Source organism: Centrocercus urophasianus, unplaced genomic scaffold, assembly GCF_019232065.1.
Source record: "Centrocercus urophasianus isolate 14NV4802_14NV808 unplaced genomic scaffold, USGS_Curo_1.0 seq_44, whole genome shotgun sequence".
In the NCBI taxonomy this organism is placed as follows: Eukaryota; Metazoa; Chordata; class Aves; order Galliformes; family Phasianidae; genus Centrocercus; species Centrocercus urophasianus.
In genome coordinates, this window is record NW_024885022.1 from 1147646 (window position 1) to 1161123 (window position 13478).

At 44.3% G+C, this 13478-nt stretch overlaps 1 protein-coding gene and 1 long non-coding RNA gene across 3 annotated transcripts in view; one reads left to right on the forward strand and one right to left on the reverse strand.

Annotated features, from left to right (window-relative positions):
• Positions 1 to 1417: 1417 nt before the first annotated feature.
• On the reverse strand, positions 1418 to 13252 carry LOC122168697. The gene is made up of 3 exons (XR_006171326.1): positions 13158 to 13252; positions 5003 to 5213; positions 1418 to 1549 (listed from the first exon to the last, which is right to left on the reverse strand). It is a non-coding gene; the product is annotated as an uncharacterized LOC122168697 (long non-coding RNA).
• Positions 12694 to 13478, forward strand: part of GLI3 (GLI family zinc finger 3) — a 203873-nt gene continuing 203088 nt past the window's right edge. For both annotated transcript variants that reach the window (XM_042834226.1, XM_042834227.1), the window contains exon 1: positions 12694 to 12779. The gene's annotated coding sequence lies outside the window, so the exon portion shown is untranslated. The remainder of the gene's footprint in view (positions 12780 to 13478) is intronic.

A 13478-nucleotide genomic window follows, 5' to 3' on the forward strand; every position in this document is an offset into this window, starting at 1 on the left:
CATCCCAATGGTGGTATTTCTTCCGTAGAAATGCTCACAGACTTCTAGAGACGATATTTTATCTCTCTCTTGTTTATCTGTGTTGCTTTTGATCTACTGTCTGACTAATACACCTCCTGAGGAGATTCTGAGCCAAACATACTGCTCATGTACATGGATGCAGTGACACCGAAATTGGTTGTGAGTAAATCCTCTGAGTCTACTCATGAAAAACATCAGCTTGACATGTAGTGAAAATCACTACATGTTTGTTGTATAAGTAGGAACACACTCAGGCACTTCCTCCATAAGCAGAAGAAGCTTCACCAGTACTATGAGAATAAGTGTAAGAGAGACTGATGGAGGCACAGTTCCGTGTGTGTGCCCTCCAGCTCACTACAGACTTCACTGTGGGCCAGACCAAGATGTCCATTCTCTGCCTGACCCTAAATACACGAGGGTTTCCCATTCACTTTTGCCAGACCCTCTTTAAAGAATAAGTTTTTGTGTCAATCAGGCAGATTCGTGGGACTCGTGGATTGCTTTTTGTCTTCAGCTTTGCAGATGAAACACAACTCTATGTTTTTGTCTTTTGCAGTTTGGCTAGGAGAGTTGATTGTCTCCCCTGGCATGCGAGGCTGGGGCCTGGAGGAAGGCCAGCTGGCTGCAGAGCCATCCAGATAAGACTGCGTCGCTGGTAATAACATGGGGAAAACAATAACATGGGGATAATATCTGCCACTTTGGAAGGGTGTGTACCCATTTATTACTCATGTTCACAGCTTGGGTTAGCTTTCCACTTCTTGCTGTATAGCTGGAATTCAACACTAATTGAGAAGGACGTTTTCCCTCACATTTATCTCTGGTTACCTTTTCTCCAAAGCAGACCTCATTCCCATGATTCATCCATGCATCACCTCCAGACTCACCACCGCCTCACCCACCCTCACCACAGCCCTGTCTTGGACGATCATGGTAGCTGGCTCAAGATGCAGAGATCTGCTTGTGGCTTACACTGGGCACAAGGAGCTGGCATAGGCTTGCATTTGTAAAGCTCACAGCATCCTGAGGCTGGCCCAGCTGCAAGGATGGATCCCATGCACTGCACCATGTACAAGAGTGAGCTGTGTGCGGAGACCAGGGGAGCAGGGCCGCTCACATTCCTTCCTACCCCAGGGGCCCATGGCTGCCACATGCAGGACATGGGACGTTTTCCTCTTTACACACTTGGAAAAGAGGCCAGACCTCTTCCTTCCCTTCAGAAAAGGGCCTGTTTTGATCTTTTCCTACCTGGGACACAGAAAGAGTTGCTGCTGCTCATCTGCCTCTGCATTTCCATCTATGCTGTTTGAAACTGGGGATCTGGAGAAGCTACAGCTTCATACTGTTACTGCAAGTCTGAACACATTTTGAATAGATAACAGACCAAGTACAGGGCTATTTTTTGAAGTCTTTATTCATCTTTTCTGGCTGGAAGAAGCTTCCTCACTGATGTCTCCCAGACTTAGGCAGTAAAACACAGAGAGGCAACTGAACAAGGGCTGTAGAATATGGCCCACCGATCTTCACCCTGGCAGAAAGAGCAGAACGCAACAGTCAATCACAGTTTGATACCTGGGCTTATAAAAAGCTCTCTGGAATACTGTATGTAAATGTATAATGCATCTGTGATTCTGAAGCCAACACATTTTCTCCCTGCTCCATGGAAATTGTCTTGGTTAGACCATAAAGTTACGCTGCTCTTTGTGTGGTATAAAGAATATCAATACCAAAAGAATTTATATATGACCCAAGAAATTCTTAATAAAGTGTGTGTTCTCTGGCTATTGCTTCTGTTCTTTACGAATAGAGATAAGGAGCAATAAAATTTCATCTCAGATCATACACCAAAGGTAGATTGCTAACTGTAACCTCCTTGCACAGGCTGAGCTGTGGAAGAAGGAACTTTGAATGGTTTGATATAGTGAGTGATATTAGGCTGCTCAGATATCTGGGCTCAGCACACCCTCTCACACCCAAAATGGCAGAACAAATTAATCATGCTTTAGCCTGCTAAATGGTATCTGGGGAGCATAACCATAAATTAAGCTTTTCTCTACTCCAGAACAATTCCTCCAACATAACGCTGATAAGCACTACCTTTTCCAAGCTCTGTGGAGATGAGTAAACCCTGTTCATTGTCTTACTGCACACAGACTTTGGAGGTCTGCCTTGATGGGTGGAGGTTTTCTGCATATTTTGAACTGCTTGTGCTTCTCTTCCCTTCCATGTATGGAGATGGCAGGTAGAAGCTCGCAGCTTTGTGGTTGGAGCAGAAGACAGTGAAGATTGTTTTGCAGTGCTGCATTACCCTAGTTTCCTATACAAACAAAGTTCACTCTAATAGGCTCCAGAGTGTCTGAGGAGTAATGTCATTATTGCAGTTATCACTTCTGAGCATTTGGTAGGTTTTTCAGCTGCACTAAATGGAGGAATCTTATGTTCCTTGGGATTCTTCAGGAAGTAAGCATAGAAGACAAGGAACGGGCTTGTTGTGCTTGTGGTAGTCTATACTGCTGAGGCTTCATGAATAGGGTTCTATTTATGTTATCATAGTAGGAGTATTGTATGGGGCACTTTCATCAGGCAGAGGTAAAGAGGGCAGATGCAGAAGTCACAGTCGAGGTCATTGGCTGCCAGGAAAGAGGCACAGATCCTAGAAAGCACTGCTAAGGTAGCTGGAAAGTCAGAGCCCAGGTGGGATTGGTCTGAGTGCCTGCACCTACCCTCTTCCAGTGAATTCCTTGCAGTCAGCAAGACAAAACAGCCCTGGATTTCCAAAGACTGATTGATCTACCTTGCCTTAGTCACCTGTTCCAGCAGGGGTAAATCACAGCTGTCAAGATTGTCGAGATGAGAAGTCCAACCTGAGGGATGAGCTTTTAGCTTCTTTAAGTGGAGTAAACATGATCTCTGCTATTAAGTATAAGTGAAGAAGCTCTTCTGAACATTGATCTGCACTGATCAAATGTTATCTGCATATACATGTTTAGAGGATGGAAACAATATCACAGCTATAAATTCTCCACAAAGCTCTTGTCTATTTACCAGCATTGTTTCTTTAGTTTCATGTTTTCCACACATTAGCTGATCTTATTTAAGCCTGGGCCACGGTGTGGGTTGTCATGAAGCTGTATATAGTGAAAGATAAGTAGAGTTCTCTCATCTAGTAATGATATGAACCTTATTTATATTTATATGTATATGCTTTCTGCATATAAATTTCTTCTGCTTCATATACAAAAATGAAAAGTACCCATCAACCTTCTTAAATTCACTTGTACAGCATCCTCAGACTTTCAATTCTTCACTCAAACATTCCACTACATCGTATGGCTTTTCATGAGTATTTATATATTTCTGTTCAAAATCAAGATCCCAGAACCGTGTGAGCATTGGCTACCATTCTGCCTTTGCTGTATCTTCCCTGCCTATGAAACCATGAAGTAAAACTTCTTAGCCTAGCAGTTTCTATTTTTTGGCATTCTCTTCACCAAGGAATCTTTGCCATACTGAATAACCAAAATGAACTAAAGAGATTTAAGTTGTATTTTGGTTTTATTTTTTAAGCACATCTCATAAAGATGAGACACAAATTTATTGGTTGCAAACACCCTGATGTTACTTTATTATGATTATGCACCAAGCAGTACTGCATATCCAGAAAGCCATATTTAAATGAAAGTAGTTTAGATGCCCTTCTGCTGCCAGTCATCACATGGCAACAACATGCATTGCAATTTTGACAGGAAGGTCCAGCTTCTACTGCCATACCACCAACATCCGCCTCTGACATTGTGGGCCAACATAATAAAACAGGAGGCATTGCTTTTAGAGCAGCCCTCAATTAACTCCAGTAGTAATTGAAAGGAAGATATAAGGACAGAATTAATTTGAGAGAATAGGATAATAAATAAAGAAAAAGAAAAAGAAATCACTCATCCACACCGTGGCTACATCTTTTGAAAGGAAAAAAAGTAAAGCTTACAGTGAACACAGGGTGGACATGCACTTATAGCACTTGTCATTCTTCCTTTAGATTTTGCAGAACTGATGAGTGTAAAATGAATATGCGAAACCATTCTGTGTGGCATGCATTTTTTTTTTCCAGTTTCTCATATTCTTGATAACTTATTTTTTCATTCTGAGATATTCTGCAAGCTTGTTTTTTCTCTTTATTTTTGGTCTTTACTTGAAATGATTTTGATAATCATAAAACCATTGTTGGTCTCCATTGTAAAAAATTCTTAGTGCCTTTAAAGGAGCACTGATCTTACTGTGCTGGGTAAATGTACAGACCTTGAAGTGGTTCCTCCTGCCTAAAAATACTGTAATTCTTGTGATTTTTTTCAAAACCTGTGTTTGGTTTTGCCTTACTGGCCTGAAAGGCAGGACTATATATTATAGCACATCTTACATTGTTTTCTTTGTCTGGTGTTTCCCTGGTTGGCCAATTGCTGGGATGTGTCAGTACCAATAACAAGTTAGCACCAGCCTGAAATGTTTATTCAAGGAAAATTTCACAGACTTTTTGTTTGCTTGAGCACTGCAGGACTGAAACCTTTTAGGTTCAAGCAAAATAACACAAAGCTCTTCCAAACTATTAGGTATTTTTTAGATTAACTTGCCAACAGTTGACAAATTGGAGACAAGTTGACAAAGTATCATAATTTCATAAAGAAAACGCTGTTCTCCTGCTCCTTATTTTCCAAGTAACTTCTTTAGGGAGAAGTCCTGCAAAAATACTGAACATGAATATCTACTTTAAATGTAAATTCAAAAGATTTAGCTACATTCCTTATGCCCATCCACGACTATGGCAAAAATTCCACCAACTTCAGTGCTATGGAATGAAAGGTGAGAACGTTACTACTGACTGGAGAGACAAGATATGTACTTGACACAAAAGGTAAAAATGACTGCTGAATCAAAATATGGTATCTGCTCTCATTTAGGGCTTGAAAACTACTATGAAGTTCATTACCTGGCAGCGTGCTTGACTTCAGAACACTAGTGATAGGGTTTGCCATTCACGGGATCATTGGTGCTGAAGGCAGCTGGTTTTGCACCACAGGACTCGTATACAAACTTCTACAAAGCACTTCTGTGACTTTGCATGGTGAAAGGTGGGTGGATCATAGCCTCCTCTTCCCAAAATCCCTGCATGCTTTCTTGTGTGCCTTTGCTCGCTAGATCTAGGGAGAAACAAAGCTAATTCATTGTGATATTGAAAACTGTCTTCTTAGTCTTCTGGGCCTGAAATAATAGACAGGAAGAACAATAGTGTATTTTACAGAGTCTTTTTTTTTTTTTTTTTTAATTTTTGCCTAAGAAATTTTTAAAAGTAACATCAAAGAACTGATTATGAGGCTATTTTCAAAAGGGGGCCATACCTCAGGATCAGAACAGCCAATTCCTCCCCCCCATGAACGCTTTTTTTTTTTCCAGGCAAGGAGAATGGAGGGCTCAAACAATCTGACGTAAATTACATGCAAGGAAAAATAACCATAGGAAAAATCAGAGGCTATGAAAGCATTTGTGTAGATGCATATGCATGCATATTTAAGCATGTGACTTTTGTCATCTGCAGTTACTGAGCGCTTTATGCAGCCACATATCACACCGGTGACAATGTGACCTGCCGTGAGTCCTTCACCATTCCTCTGTGGAATACAGATATGCTGACTGCAGCTGAAGAAAAAATACCTGACCTGATATAAATCCCAACTGTTCAAACTTGTTAGTGTTTCATGAGGTACTAATTTTCTACCGACAATAACTTTACATTGAAGTTGCATAGCATTTTTCATCCATCACTAGAAGATGTGAAGCTAGGTTTACTGCATTTCTGGGCCGTAGCCTGATTCAGAACATGATACCAGAGGTCGTGGTGGGAATAAATTCACTGACAGTCCTTCCAAATTGTCATCTGGTGCGATACAGGCATTTTATTTGATCCATTTGGTGGGTGTACAGCTCAGTGCCCCGTTCACAATAGGACTAAGCCAGCAACTGGTACAGAGAGATAGATGTGAGACTGGGAGATTAAGAGAGGTAGATATGGATAGATCACATGAGGTCTTGGTGGAAGAGCAATTCATGCCCCGTGGAAGAGCAATTCATGCCCCAGATTCACTAATCTCAGATATCTCCTATCCAGTTATCATCAAATGTGTTGCACAGAATCTTTCTGCAAAAACAACTGTCCACTGGGAATTGAAGATTAAGACCAGTAAACTGGCTTGGGTGCTGATGAGATTTGAGTCTGCACCCAGGTGGCCACAAAGGATAAACAAGCAGCTCTCAGGGACTTCTGAATGCATGTGGAAAGCTGTCTAATGGGCAGATGCTATTTTCATACTTTGCCTGGGACAACTGGGGATAACCTGAGCAGTAGCAAAGCATTAAATCCTTACCAAAGAGATATTAAGAAAATAGTAAGCGTAGTTACGTGTAGCTACAATGAAATGACTTGGATGCTCAGTTTTTCCTGTTGCAATTTAAAAAAAGCAGATAAATACCTTGAATTTGAACTATGAAAATGGACAAACCCCAGATAGTACAGTAATTATTTAAGAGGCTGATGAAAAATCTGAAGACTGCAAGCTTTCCACGGTATTTGAGAATACTTTAACTTTAAAATATGGGCTAGTAGATTTAAGGCTTATGGGAAAAGAATCTAGTCATTTCCTAGGGGAGTGTCTGAATGCCATGTTTTACCTCAAAATGCGTATTTCCAATTCACTGCATCAACAATTGGGGAAAAAAGAGGAAAAAAAAAAGGCATTTTGACAGATCCTTTGTGTTTGTGATATTTCCCACCCATGACTGACACAGCTACACCAGGCAGTGTTGGAGCAGGACTGGATATGCTAGGAAAACTGTCTTTTTTTTTCTGATACGGATTATTTCATTCAAAGAACGGGTTTAAATTCTGCCAGGAGAAAAGTCTATAAACTCCATCTCCTGCAGAAAGGCTTGTGACTTGCAAAATGCTGCTAAATTCTTTCCTGTATAGCCCAGCCACGCAGTCTGGAGAGAAGCTGAAATAATTCCCTTGAGAGAGACTGAAAGTATCCCAGGTCATTTAGAGGGGATATTAATGATGATTTATCTAATTATACCAATATAAATATCAGCACCATTAGCAATTCCTTTTCTTTTTATAGTGTGGTAAAAAGGAGATAAACTATTTACGCTTGTTCTATGTGGATTTTTATGATTTTGGCGTCTTTACTGGCAGCAACTTGTTTGACAGACTTTGTTTTTCCCTGTGTGCTTCTTCTCTGACAATTTACACGTATGTGTGCTCTTAAATAGCAAACAAAGGAAACTCCCTGTGCCTCTTTCTTGGATACATTTATGGCCACAGACTAAAAGAGCACACACACACAAAAAAGTTTGAGTTTCTTGGAAGAAGAAGAAAACATTCTTCTTATGAAGCTGACATTCGTAATAACAAAGTGCTTTAATGCAACTATATATTAAAATCAGAGAGGGTAGAAGTATATTGAACTGAAGTTTATGCTTAAGAGCTGTTGGGCTCAGGCTTTCTCTGCAGCCAGCTCACAAGAACAGAAGATCCTGCAGAAACCAATGCTCTTTTAGTCCATGTGTAAGCCCCAGCTTTCCATTAGGAATCGCAGCAAGGCTAATAAGAATAAATAGAAAGGATATCCTTACATCTTTAAGATTAAAGGAGATAAAAAAATCACTGGGCCTCGACCCATTAATTTTATTGCAAGGCATTCAAACCTGCTGATAGCGAGGGTATAAACAGCTGGCTAGATTATCTAGATCAAACAACCAGAGGAAGAGGATGGTGGATAAGAGATGATCTTATACAGTGGAGAGACAATCCTGATCACTAGAGATCAGTCTTTCTTCCACTGAAATCTAGCAGGGTCCCTGAAGTTAATAGAGAAAGCAGACATAGTTTCCTCACTGCGGATCACGGGAAATGATTATGTGTGTTGTGGCCTGTGAAGGGCTATGGTGAGAAAATAGTGAGAAAAATGGAAAATTCAGACTCTTGAATGATGATTGCTATACTGAAAAATCCAGATATTTCCCAATAATTTTCCATTTTTTTTTCAATGCCAGTAATAACGATTAAAAAAAAAAAAAACCAACAAATAATGAAGTGAATTTAAAGCAAAACAAAAAATTGTGCTGAAAACTGGCATGTGTCAGTAAAAGGATTTTTGAAAATGATAGTCAAATTCATAGGATCAGTTTGATCTTAGAACATAATTGAAATGCAGTGAATTACAATCAAGAAAAAAAAAAACAAAAAACCACAAAACTTTCCTGACTAATAATTCCCTGTCTAATAATATTTATGTAAGTTTAAGTGTGTCCCACAACATGATGATGTTGCAGTATTTTGTTATTAGTCTGGAAAGGTAAAAAGTTTCAGGCACACTGTAAGAAAAATCATGATGTTGGTTCCAGAGTTTTATTTTAATGTTCAGTAGCCCATTACCCAGTTTTCCTTCAAGAATGTAATAAATACTATGCTGCCAAAGAGATTTGGTTTCTGCTGAAGAGCTGATTTAGATCAAATTCTCTTAGTCTGCAGTGGTACATAATACAGCTCAAAGCCAGGAGAAGAACTGGTTCTTCATTGGAGAAGAACTGGTTCTTTCCCTACTTAAGAGCAATCTACCCATTTATCTTCCTTACATTTCCCTGTTTGTTTTACAGCTAGGGTTTTTGCCCTGGACATTATATCCCTCCCAAATTCTGTGATCTCCAAATACAAGCTGTACATCTCACCTTTGGCCATGCACCCTTCTCTATGTCCCCAGCTGCTCCTCATGTAGATTTTGAGGATTCCCTCATGCTAACACCTCATACCCCTATTTTCCTTCCACCAGCTACCTCCTGAGACCTCTCTGCTGCACTGAACAGACAGTCCTGCAACAAGCAGGTTGCATGGGTGGGAGTGAGACTTGCTGGTCAAGTTCTCGTGTAATGGCTACTGCTCCATGGATATTGCATAAATGCATAAATGCATAAATTGATGCTATTGCTCCGTATCCTAGCACATCACTTGTGCTTCCTGGGGTTGCCTGGTAAATCTGTGGTAAAACACAGCAGATGTAGCCATTTCACAGAATTTATCCCAATTTTCTTGTTGGCAAAACCATGTCATGATAGCTTTGTCTGCTAGGGGGTGACACTTGACTGGATAACCAGCAACAGCAGGCTGGGTGCCCGGCTGCCCATGAGGACCTGGGTGCTGATGCTTCAAATGATGTTTGTGAGGTGAAGTGGGGAACCAAAAGAATAAAAGGTTCCAGCAGTGCTGAAGATCTCCAGAGGCTGAGTACTCACTGTCAGTGGAGAAGAAGTGGAGTGTGGTGCAACTGGGGGTGGAGATCGATTCTCGGTGTGACTTAGTATCAGGTCTTCTGCATTGAAGCTGCTGTCAGCACAACGCCTGTACATGATTGTGCTTTCCTTGAACAACAACTGCTGCAAAAGGGAAATACAATTGCAGAGCCTGGAGGCCTATATTTTTCAAGGCAGGGGCAGAGAAGAAGTGGGGACATAAGGCAGGCTGCAGAAATGCACAAGGATTGTAGGTGATGCTGTTTTGGGCAGAAATGCCCTGTGGCTGTGGTATCTTCTGTCAGAGATGGGTTTTGGCACTGACTGGCAGGTCTTCTGCGTGAGGGAATTCCTCTTTGCAAGGATGCATCATAGACAAGTCTCACAGTTCTGGTTCTCTTGGAGGGGCAATCTAGATGTGTGGATAAGTCAATACATTTTATTAATAATACTTTTTGTCTTTGCTCTTCTTTCAAGTTTGATTCCTCTGAAGCAGACATGAAAGGTTTTAAGAAAGGCAACTCTCTCCACAGAGCTGCCCATTTTCATTTTGTGGAGCTGAAGGGTCTTGGATGCTCTGAGCTTCTGTTATGTGCCTCATTGTCAAGGTGTTGAAACATTTACAATATGTTTCAAATGGCAAATGTCACCCTCTTCCCTTCATCTCTTATTTCCTGCTTGGTCTGGCCATTCAGACAGGCGCAAGCAGGAAACTTGGTTGTTTTTTCTGTGTTTCTCTTCTCTCAAGACTTTTGCTGCTCGGGAATACATCAGAAATCTTTCTGTTCTTTTTGTTTTTATTTTTTTTTTATTTTATTTTCCACAAGCAGAGCTCAAACAACTGTTAACTGCTCTTTAGGTTTTAACATTTCTTGACTGTCTTAATTTTGATGGGGGAGCTGAGGGTTTTCTTTTATTTTATTAAAATCAGAAACCTGTGCCTTGAACTGTGAATTAGATTTTTTTTAAAAGGGCAAAATATACTTTTATGGCATAAGATGACAAAAATCCCAGGAAACAGCACTTCTTTTTTTTTGAAAGTTTAAGTCATACCAATCCGAGCTGCTACCCTCAACTTCAAATCGTGCCCATCTGAACTTCTGTTCTACCTACTGTCAAAATTAACATCTTCAGATTATTAATTCCGAACGATAAATGGTTAGATGAACAGATTTTTCCCCACTAATTTGTTTCAAGTATATGGTAACACTTTTTACATAGGTTAATTTCCCCTGTTATTTCTGCAGGCTTTCATTATCCAAACTTAAAAAAGGGTGGGGTAAAAAAAAAAAAAAAAAAAAAAAAAAGGACTGCAAAAATATGAAGGAATTGGCAACACATAGGAAAAGAAAAGAGGGATCAGTAAGTTGAAAGAACCATATAACTCTTAAAGTGATACAGAGGTCTAACTAAAGATGCTGAGCCCTCCCCTTCTGTCCTGTTTATATGGCTATATCTAGGCCAAAACAGTGCAATATCACTATTATTGTACTTTCACAAGGCAGCTCACATTTTCCCAAGAGTCAAAAAGGAAGTCGCACGGGATGAAAAAGGTGGAATAATATAAGCTTTTAATGTCTTTGTTCAGATATGGCTGTGGCACATGCCTCTTCCTGTGTAGCCCTGAGCCTGTCAGCAGCATTGGTTGAGCAACCGTGCGCTGCTCATTTGGGGCAGGGACAGGTTTGCCCATTGGTATGCTGTGAAATCGCAGGCTCCCAGACTGCGGTCCTCTCTGCTGCAAGCCAGCACCTGCCTGCATCTCTCCGGTGTGCCCAAGATCTTGGCAGGTCAGACGTCTTGTACCTGGCCGTGAGAGCATCTGAGTGCCGTGTGTCTGTCCCAAAAAGTCAGGAGTACATCTGGCGCTGAGGAACAGATGCACAAATGTGCCCAGCACGGCCTGTGCAATCGGGGCATCTGTAAATTACAGGCGCTTCCCCAAAGCCATCCTTCTGCAGAGATTTCCAGGTGGAAAAAAAAAATACAAACCACTGAGGAAACTCAGAGATCTGGTGGCGATGATAAGGTTGCCTTCTCTCGGTTTATAAAAAAGCTGTGAACTGAGGTGCCCCAAACCTTAACTACAGCTTTGTTTTGTAATAGGATGCAGAACGTTTTCAATGGCAATATTAAGGGAAGCTTTATCAAATACTGGTGTCAAAGGCTGGTTGTTCATTTTCAGATAGTGAGCAGGCCTGTCTTCAAGTACCATTGATTTTTGTGGAACCTGTCAACTGCTTGGGGTAGCCTGAGCTTCTGGTACCTTGTTGAATCATCGACACTGGTAACAAATCTTTACTTGTCTCTGTTGTAAGCCGGGTTATGAAAAAGGTGTATATGAAGTATCTGACACTGTGATGGCAACAACTTAAAAACACACACTTTTCCTGAGACCCAGACCCTGCCTGACTTGATGGAAACTGGCTGCAATAATGCTCATACACCTTTTTTTCAGGCTTCTCTCATCAGGAGAGAGATCTGCATTACTGGAAGAAGTAAAGAAGGCGTCTTGTGGAGATGCAGGGTTTCCTGAAAGATATAGGAAGCATTAAGTTCTGTGCTCTTTGGCTACCTGTTGCTGCTGTTTGTGTACTATTCTGTGCGCGGGAAGCAGGGATGGGGCAGACTGGGACATCGAGGAGCTGGGGGTGAGGAGAGGCACCTTTCACCTCCGCCGTGGGCTCACGTTTTGTCCTCAGAGCGCTATTTGGTGGAGTGCAGTGACTTGGGTGAAACTTTCCTGTAAGTCTGTCGCTCAGGGAAGCCCGAGGTACCAGGGCGAAAAGTGAATCCCGCACACGGGGAAAACCTGCTCAGGGGATGCGTTTCCTCCAGAAAGCCCCGGTTTTGGGGCAGGGGAAGGAGGCCGTCCGGCTGGGGACGGAGGACGGCCCGAAGGATGGAACGGGAGAGGAGGAGAGAGGCTAGGGGAGCGATCGGCGCGGAGGGGCCGGCCGGGGGGGCCCGCCGCCGCCTGCCGGCTGTGGGCGGGCCGTCGCCGCCTTCGGGCCGCCGCCGGGGCGGGCCGGGCCGGGCCGGGGGATGGCGGGGGGAGGAGGAGGAGGAGGAGGAGGAGAAGGAAGGGGGAGCGGGGGTGTCATGCCGAGAGCGCGCCTCGCAGCCCGGCAGGCCGCGGCCCGACCCGCAGCCCCGGGCGCAGCCCGCAGCCCGCCGTCAGCGCCCCGCCATCCGCTCCCCGGCCGGAGCGAGTCCGGCCCGAGGGACGGGGAAGGCAAAGCCCGCCGGCTGCGAGGGGAGGGAGGGGGAAAGTTCGGTGGAGGGAGCGGGGATTACTAGGAGTTATCCCCAAAGAGCCTGGCCCCGCTCCGGGCCAGAGGGCAGCGCTCGGCGGAGGGGGCGGCGGGCGCTGCGAGACATCCGCGCGAGTCGGAGAGCGGCGGGACGGACAACTTTTCCGACACGTGAGTACCGCGCACCGTGCTTTCAGCTCCTTCTCGGCTGCCGGGCGCGGGACGGAGCGGGAGGTCGGGACGGAGCGGGAGGTCGTCCCGAAACGCCGGACGCGGGGCGGCGGGGGCCGCTCGCCTCTCTTTTTTCCTTCCCTCCTTTCGCCCCGCTCTTTTTGTCGAACCAAATCAGAAATGTCAGTCGGTGCGAGTGAGTCAGAAGGGATCGGATTACAAGATCGCCGCGGCCGATGTCGGATCGGCGCGCACGCCCGGGCAGGGAGGGCAGGGACGGGACCGCACCGCGCCGCCCCGGCTCGGCTCGCGGCGTGCCCCGCTGGCCCTGCGTGGGGAACCGCGGCCCGCTCGGGCTCGGCGGCGGCAGGTACGTACCCGGCGGGGAGAGAAGTTCTTTGTTCGCGGCCGCTCCGTCCCGCTCTCAGTGCACAGGGCTGGCCGGAGCCGACGCCGACCCCAACATGGCCCCGCGGCGGATCGCGGGCGTTCCCCGGCTCGGAGGAGGCCGGCCGCAAACTTTGCGGGGGAGCGGCGCGGAAGGCGCTGTCAGGCGGGAGGGGCGGGCGGCCGTTGTTCGCTGCGGGGCAGGGAAAGTTGCGCACCGGCCGGGCGGCGGCGTAAAGCCTTTGTGTGCGGGGGAGCGCGGCCCCGCAGCACGTGGCGCCCACTCCAAACCCCCACACAGCGTGAAAAGAT